This window comes from Corvus hawaiiensis, chromosome 14 (genome assembly GCF_020740725.1).
Source record: "Corvus hawaiiensis isolate bCorHaw1 chromosome 14, bCorHaw1.pri.cur, whole genome shotgun sequence".
NCBI classification, from domain to species: Eukaryota; Metazoa; Chordata; class Aves; order Passeriformes; family Corvidae; genus Corvus; species Corvus hawaiiensis.
In genome coordinates this window covers 2,231,655-2,240,652 of record NC_063226.1, presented here as the reverse complement: position 1 = coordinate 2,240,652, position 8,998 = coordinate 2,231,655, and the positions used below count along the sequence as shown (strand labels likewise).

Here is an 8,998-nt window from a genome sequence, read left to right as displayed (position 1 = left end):
CCTAGTTTATTATGCCCTATTCTCATGTGACTTTCTTGGCTGCTCAGAGATCTACTTTTCTTGTCTCCAACTTCATCTCAAACAATTTCAATCCCTATTACTGAACTTCTTGGATAAACAGAGTTAGCATAACAAGGGGACACAATTGAACCACATTTTCTGAAGAAAATATCTCTGGTTTTTTTAAGATATTGTAGTGAAAAATAAAGTTAAAATATTACTTAAAAGCGGGGGAGAGAAGAAGGAAAATAAAACAAAGGATTTCTTACCAGATGGGGAAAAAAGAGACCAATGCATCACTGAGGTACCAAACCCTTGCTTTTAGACCAAATGGCACAAGGTATATTTGAAGCTACCAGGCCATGTGGAAATGGCCACTGCACCTTTATTTGCAGGAATAACCAGGTGGGGTTTTGGTGTTTTTCCCCTGAACTCAGTAGTGCAGCTCCAGCAAGCCCAACCACAGCAGGGGCCGTGACCCATCTGACTTTTGTGAAACCAGGCACCAGCTGATGTTCCAAGGAAGGTTCACAGTGCTCAGGTTGTTCCAAGCTAAATTGCTGTGTTTACACATTCTTCCAGCCAGCCCTGGGGAGATGTTAAGCTGGTTTCAGTGGAGAAAATACCAGAGCAGATCTCAGGGCCTGGGCCTACTGTCACATCAGGTAAAAACAATCACTACAGAAACATCTCTACACTTTTCTTTGCCTCAGTTTTTCACTGCTTGAGTAGTGAGAAAATATATTTCCTGCAAAACGCTTTTTGATAATAGGATTAATCATACTGTAGAAGTATTAGAGACTTTGTGGGGGTGGAAATGCAGATATTATCAGTGCCCTGTGTCACCTCCCCTTCTTGGATCTTAAGAAACAGTCCCCATTTATTTCTTTATTCACAGAAGTGAATTCATTGTGTTAATTGGGAATGGGAAAGAAATTACTTTCATTCACATACTTCAAATTGATTGGCTGTCTGATTTTGTTAGAAAGAGTGAATAAAGCCCTAAACAAAATACTAATCTACCTAGACACACAATTATTCATTGTGATTTCTTTTACTGTGCCCCTTCTTATTCATTCTTCCTGTAAGATAAACAGCCCCAGTCTTCTCATCTCACTGCACATGAGATTTTCAAAGGCCCTAGTTAGCCATTCTTGATAAAGTCTAGATTAGTTTATTGGCTTATATTAAAACTACACAAAAATACTGATTTGCTTAAAATTTATTGTCTTCAAAGACAGTTAAGGAAATATTACTTATTCATAGGCCCAAGATGAATAGTTCTATAGTTGATGTTTTATAGTTGAGGTTTTTCAGCACCAAAAAAAACCAAACCCCAAAAAGGTACTGATATCAAGGTAGAATTTTAGTTTATTTTAAAGTAAATTGTGAAGGTCTGGACTATTCTTGACTTGCTAGACAAAGCCAGGCTTCTCAGTGGTATCAGGCATCAGATACCTACAGACCTCTCACAATTTCTATCACATAATGTCCTGGGCAAATGGACAGAGTCAATCAAATATGTTCAAAAAGTTTTCCCTGTTTTTTTTGGTTTTTTTTTTTTTTAATAGAACTTACCTGGTTGTTACATTCAACAGAAAATGTCAACTTTTAGAAAAATACCTCTGAAGTCTTTCAAGAAAATCCAAGTTTTGGTTTTGAAGCTTTTACAGATGTGAAATGAAGCTGACATGAACTGCCCGAGTAAGCAGCAAGGTGACTGACAATAAACCTCTCAAAAATAATTTCATTCACTAAATGAGATTTTTCGGAACATTCTTGAACTGTAAATAATATAAAAGTTGGTGCTCAAAGATTAGAGCAAGTTAGGAGATAATTTATTTTCTGTGTGTTTTGCAAACTACAGAAATCCAATTTCCAGCTACTTTTTCCATTACCTGAAATAAATATTGGGGTCTGATCACACATTTAATAAGAATATGCATAACTTTCCAGGAATTTCATCAGGAGAAAGGAGGATATAGACAGTATAGACAAACAATCCAAAGAAATGAAGCACATTGGCTTTGGGGAAAAATTTTTTACCATATTATAATAAAAACCCTTTTAGAGTGTTAAGGAAAAATCATCTTCTGTAGTTTCTTGGACATTGTTCTTTGTTCTGAACTGACAGATTTACTTGGCATTTTGGTAAAATTTATTTCAGCAGTACTGTTCACTTCCCTAAGTGTTTTAAAACATATATTTGATTAATAAGCTCAGTTACTGAAACACAGACTTTCAAGAAATCCAAAAGATTATTTCCCAGAAGTCGGTATCGGTTGTTAAGAAAACCACTGACATGTTTAGTATGGACACACACTTAACACATCATCTACAATACTGCAGAAGTGGGAAAGTCCACTTGAGGCTGTGCCAGAATTCTGCTTCAGGTAAGGACAGAGCTCCCCACCGGAGGGGATTGGTGACAACACTGATTTCATAATTTTTTTCCATTTTTGTCTGCCTTCATGGGCTACAGCCCCTTTAGATGACACTGTCAGGTTGTGCCGTGGCCCAGATTGGGTTTTAAAGGAAAACGCAGCAAATCCCCGATGCAGTTTAGAGCAAAATCCTGCAGGAATGGTTCCAGCCCAAAGGACCAAATGTCAGAGCACAGCGTGAGCGAGAGTGCCACAGCAGGACAAGGGACTCCTAAGCTGCTGCAGGGGTTTCTCCTGGGGTGTGTCGAGCTCCAAATCTCAGTAATAACTGACAAACACACATATATATATGAAAATATTTTTGCTCTTGTGTCCACTTAATTGAACTTCTAAACACTTTGCAGTGAGAAGCTGAATCCATTTTAAATCCTAATAAAATAGAAAGATGTCCCCAATCCCAATGAGCAGAAAGTCTCCTTGCTTGTTAAACCAGTGAGAAAAGTTGCAATGGCACAAAGGGAAATAGCTCAGCACTCAGAGCATTTGCTTTGGCAGAATTCTTCTACTCTGCCTCAGTTAAGACTGCCATTTATTAATATAGCACATAATTTGATTTAAAAGTGAGACCAATTCAGAGATCTCATGTCTTGCTATCTGTGTGCACTTTCTTCACATAGTGACTGAATATCTTATAACTCCTTGGAAATGCACACCACGGTGAAATATAATATTTAGTCAGTTTATTACCATTACTAAATGTACTGTTACAGTATAAATCTTTAAAAGCATGTCAGGACCTACCTAAGCTTTGTGACGGATTGAACATTAATGCTTGCTTGCACTGGCCTAGGAAAAATCTAATTTCCCAATAATATGACAGCTATACAATGTGTAAATGCTGAAGTCACTGATTACATTCGAGTCAAATATTTATTTACCAACTGACAAAGCGTTAGTTCTGGCAAGACAACAAAACCTGATGCTAATTATGGCCACAATTTTTTCTGATGCATCCAACACCAATGTAGTTTGTTTAAAACAAACAAACAAACAAAAAACACAAAACAAAATACACAGGCATTTCAAAGGGTTTTTTTTCCCCCTGAATATGGTGTAATTCCATTTCGTGCACCTAAAATTTCATGGCACTATTAAGAACATTCTTCACCTTACATACATCTCTCTTCTCTTTACCACTGTTACAGAAGGTGGGGGTAACAAGGTACCATAATTATTATAGCATGGAAATATCAAAGGAAGAGATATTACTGCACTATAGTACTACCTCAGCCACTGGAAAACGTGACTCACCTCCCTTGAAGATGCGAGGATTCTGGCATGATATGAACAGGAAAATACAAACCAGGCCAGAAAGTTTCTGCAAAAGAAGTCCTTCAGGATAAAGCAGTTGGAGTTCTGCAGGGAAGGCAGCTGAAGACGAGATCTTGTGATCATGAGAAACTGAAAGACAAAGCAGGCCACATAGGGACTGTGAACGTGGTACTAGAACCAACTCACAGGAGAAATAGTATTTTTCCTGCTCTCCCTTCTGTTTGCCTCATTTTTAAATAATAATTTATGATTATTTTCTGTTTTCTTTTTTTTTGATTCTTCACATTGCATTTTCAAACCTACAGTCTCTCGCAAACCTTACTTAAAACAACCAGTCTAATCAAGAAAAATTATATAGTAAAAATTGGCTTCTTCATGTTGAAATCAATCTTGAAAATGGAATCGAAGTTCCTGGCAAGCCTGTCTGCCTGAATTAAAACTGTTCTTGAAATTTTTTTAAGCAGGCAGTAAAGTTTTATTTTTTTCATTTAAAGTTGAGATACACATGTGATAAACAGGCAGGTAGACAAAGCATTGAGAAACACTCCCAATTGCCTAAAAGCATGAACAAAAGTATGTGGGGGAAATGCTGTTAGAAAAACAAACAGGAAGACGATAAAAAAAACCCCCAAAACTGAGGAAATAAATCCAGTTTAAAAACGAAACAACAACAAAACAAACAACCAAATAAAACCCAAAAAAACCTCAACAGGGAATGTATGAAGTAAAGACAATCAGAATGCAGAGGGAGGTTAGGGTATGGAAGAATTAATACTGAGATATATCCATCATACCACAAGGAGATGTTTTGGAGCGCCCGTTGTCGCTCCGTTTCTCTAAGGAATTAATACACGCCCTATGGTTTGAGTTTCCCAGCACACCTCGTGGTACAACACGCTGATATGCTGTTTGTGTGACATTTTCACTCCAAAACATTCCTCTTCTTCCAGCTAAAACAGACTGATTAAACTTTAAGCAGAGAAGACACGAGTTAGGGAGGGTTTATTTGTGGCTCACATATGGCTCCTGTCATTGCACATACGACATTAGAACACAAGAAAGGGCAACTGTCTAGACCCCACTGAATCACTTGGAGTCCTACATATGGTTTCTATTAATCTTCAGCTTCCTCAAAAACCTGTTCTTTTTCCACCCCCCCCAATCTGTAAATCTTCGCCCTCCTTCTAAGCCTTGCCTCAAAACTAATTTGTGAAATTAGAGTCGGATTCTGCAAACATTTGCCCACATATGCATAGAAAACTTCAGGCTACATCTTCTTAACGACTTCAGTATGACTCAAATAATTAAAGCTCAAAGCATATGTGAGCTGTCGATTCAGGGTAGAAAGTCACTGCCTTCCATGTCAGTCGATGAGGACTCTGATCTGAGCCATGGAAACGCCAAAATTCAAAAGCAGCCTCGATGTCTGACGCTCACCTGGGGTAGAAGAGCCTCAGGCAATGCACAGACAAGGGCATCAGCCAGAAAGGGAGACAAGGCTGTGATCAGAGGCTTGCTTGCCCCCTAAAATAATAAAGCACAACCAGTCCCAGGTACAAAACAGTAAACATTTTTTGTTTTATGAGGTCTCAGGTACTTGGATTTAACAACCTCAACAAGTGCAGATACAATTTTATGGCTTGAGGGACACCTACTCTGAGTAACTCCCTTGCCAGGCAGTGCTGCACCAACCACTATTTTATTTTACAAATCTGTTTTAAAACACATATATGCATTTATAAATATACACACACGGTCAGCAGTGTGACCTTATATGCAAATAATAAATTAACCTGGATAGACTGGTTTACAGTGAAACGTGTATCTGCAGATTTCCTTAAGGAAAATCCCTCTTCTTGTTGTTGTTTTCTATTTTTCTCTCAGAGAAAACAGAAAAAAGCAGGAAAGAAGACAAATCCTTTGCATTAAAGCAGTCACCAGTACAAGACACTAGCAAAAACCCACGAAAGCTGTTAAACAAGTATTACTTGTCACGAATGAAATAGCAGAGTAGCCAGAACGGGCATTTCAACAGGTATCAGTTAACTTCCTTACACTGATGTAGGGAAGTTTATCCTAATACACAGAAATACCCATCATAGCTAATTTTATTTCACACTGCAAACATCTTGGCAGCAGAAAGCCGCCTGAAACTAATGAATATTTCCATGTTCCTTCTGTTTGTTTAAGGTGAGATCACTGAAACAAAATTATGTAGGAAAAATATCAGCTTCACAAATTAGAAATCAAGTTTGTCAAAGAAAAGCAATCACAATATTTTTTTTTTACTTTCTTCCAAGTAGATCTGTTAGAAAAAACATTTTTCTCCAGGTAACTTGTATTGGAAGAAAAATATCAGGTTGCTATTAAAGCAGGGTAGTAGATACATTGTGAGTATCAGTGGGTTGGGCCTTTTTCTTAGCTTATAAATATTTATTTTCATTTTTTCTATATACTGTGTATTATTTGTATTCTTAATAAATATAAGCATACAATTAATCTATTAAGAAAAAAAAGTCTAATAGCAAAAAGGACCCAATTTTATTAAAGAAATCATACTGTGTTTTCTGATTATAATGAAAAGAGACTGTAAGGAGGTATTCTTCCTCCTTAATAAAAACTTCCCTATGAAATTCTTAGACAAAATATTTGGACTGTGCAAGGCAGGACTTTTATTCCTCTGGGGAAACTGGTGTTAAAGAACCTCTAACCTATTCTTTATAGACAACATTAATAACTCATTGAAGGTATTGCTTACAAATGTACAGAGCCCAATGTCCATTGGTTTAATCACACATTCTTAGGGAAAAATATCCCTTCATTTGTAATTTTCATAAGGTTTTTTGGAAAGAATACGCATCAGTTGAAATTTCTTTAAATATAAAAGATAGGTTGGCATTTGAAAAACATGATATGTTGGGTTTTTTCTGTGTAAATATAGGTGCTACAAGAGTGAATGAAGACTTCAGGATAATTTAGAAAGGCACTCTCCTAAATAAATATGAGCTACATTATACTGCAGAACGTAGCTGAATTCCTTACTGCAAGAAGAACACTCTGTGCCCATAACCAGACACAGGGACTTGGAGTTAATTTCTGCCTCTTGATTACCTGAGCAAAACGATCTCCGTGGAGGACACTGGGCTGATATTACGGCCGATGGAAAATGAAACTCACGGTAAAATATGAAGCACCAATCCTTGGAGCTTTGTGGTGCTGGTGTGGGCACTCAGTGCCTGTGTGGGATAAATAGTGCTCAGAGCTCTCTCTCTATGCCCATTCAAAACACAGTGAACAGCAGAGACGGGCCAGTCAAATATTACAAGGACAAGCTCAAGGCAAATTTTCAAGCTGTGTGGCATTAATTCCACACCATGGGCAGCAGAGCTGCAGTCTGGCTGCTGGGGCAGGGATTATACACTGAGCCTGTCAAAGGTTATGAGCAACACCAGTATTGACACTGCACATCACTGCAGATGCCAGGCAAAAGCAGGTGCTGTGGATAAAGAAAAAGCAACTTCTGGGCCCACTTTGCTGCTATAAAAATTGGAGCAGTTTCTCAAAGAAACATCAAAGGCAAGATTTTTCATATGGGATGGATGTGATTCCATTCTTCCCTACTTCTGCACTTCAAAATATAATTATAAGATGAACTGGACCACATTTACTGGTGATGTAATTCCACTGAAGTTATTTCTGGGAGAAAATGTAATCCACTAACATAAGTCTGCAGCATGTTGATGATTTATAATTGAACAAACTGGATTTCCCTTTGTTTTATCTCTACTGCTTGAAATAATGTATTGTTTTAAAAAGAAGATTAAATTAATACTTTTCTGTGTGGACCAGGTTTAGCCTGTAAGGGTGGGGAGGCACTAGAACAGGCTGCCCAGAGAAGCTGTGACTGCTGCATCCCTGGAAATGGTCAAGACCACCTTGGATGGGGTTTGGAGCAACCTGGATAGTGGAAGGTGTCCCTGCCCATGGCACAAGGTGATTTTTAGGGTCCTCTCCAACACAAACCATTCCATGATTCTATGACTCTGTGACTAATAATGATTAGATGTGTCAGGAAAAAAAAAATTCAAATTGTTGGCCTCAGGTAGAATTATGTCAGCCTTTTCCTAAACAAGAAGCTGCCTTGAAATCCCACAGAATAAATTTTAGCAAAATATTTATGTCCTAGGCCTGGCTTCAAACATTAACACAGTCGAAGGTGGAACATGGATGTCTTTTCTAGAGGGAGGTACAGAGATGACTGTGCCAGCACAGCACAGGGCAGGAGAGCCAAGAGTTGTGTTCCACCAAAGAGAACACCAACATCAGAACTATTCCAGCTGTTTTAATTCTGCTTAAGGTAAAAATCCATGTGATCTAACAAACGTGTTTCCACTTGGGCTGAGCAGGTACAGCCAGAGCTTTAACTCTCCTTTCAATTGACTTTGCTCACATCTCCTCTGTGCACACATTCCTAATTCCATTCACTATGCTTGTCCTTGCACATGTTTTTGCATTATTCAGTAGCAAATTCAGTCCTCAGGCATAAACAAACAAATCACATATGTTTCATTAGCTACAGCAAGGTCTAATTGCAGTAAGCAGAAACACACAGAAATTTGAAAATGTTCAGAATTGTTACTATAGCCGCCACCAAGTGCAAATACTTAATACAAACTTTATAATATAAATAATTTAATAGATCGAAACCTAATGAAAATGAAAAGACAACCAGAAAGGAATATATTTTAAAGCATTAACATCCTGTGGAAAAATATATTCAGATATAAACTGGCCAAACACAATTATAACTTTAGGTTCTCTACGGGAGAATGGGTTTCAGACTCTTCTCCCATGCAACAGAAGCAGTTGAGGTTTTCCACTACTGAAGAAACAAATAAAAACCACAGAAGAGAAAATTGAATTCCAAAGAATTCCAGGCTTTACAGGAGAGGAGGTGATCACGACATAATTAACAGTGCCAGATTGCTTTTCTCTTCCCAGTGTAATGTAATTATTCGAGACATCCCTTCAAACCTAAGGTTATCTTTTAAAAATACTTGTGTACCCTCAGCTTCTCACATTTCTTTCATGTTGCTTGACTTGTCTCAGAGTTTGGCTTACAGGTTGTACAACCAAGCTATTAATAACCCTAGAAGATTTATAAGCATTTAATGAACTTTCAGGAGAGTACAGAGGAATAAATAAAGATATATTCGGTTTCTGTAATGAAGCTGCATATCTAGAAATAGCATTAAATTTGAGAATTTCAAAGAATATCCTAA

General features: G+C 37.7%; 1 long non-coding RNA gene across 1 annotated transcript in view; it reads right to left on the bottom strand.

Moving 5' to 3' along the window:
* Positions 1–3,555: 3,555 nt before the first annotated feature.
* LOC125333269 overlaps positions 3,556–8,998 on the bottom strand; it is a 28,007-nt gene continuing 22,564 nt past the window's right edge. The window contains exon 7 of the long non-coding RNA XR_007206821.1: positions 3,556–3,845. This is a non-coding gene — a long non-coding RNA (uncharacterized LOC125333269). The remainder of the gene's footprint in view (positions 3,846–8,998) is intronic.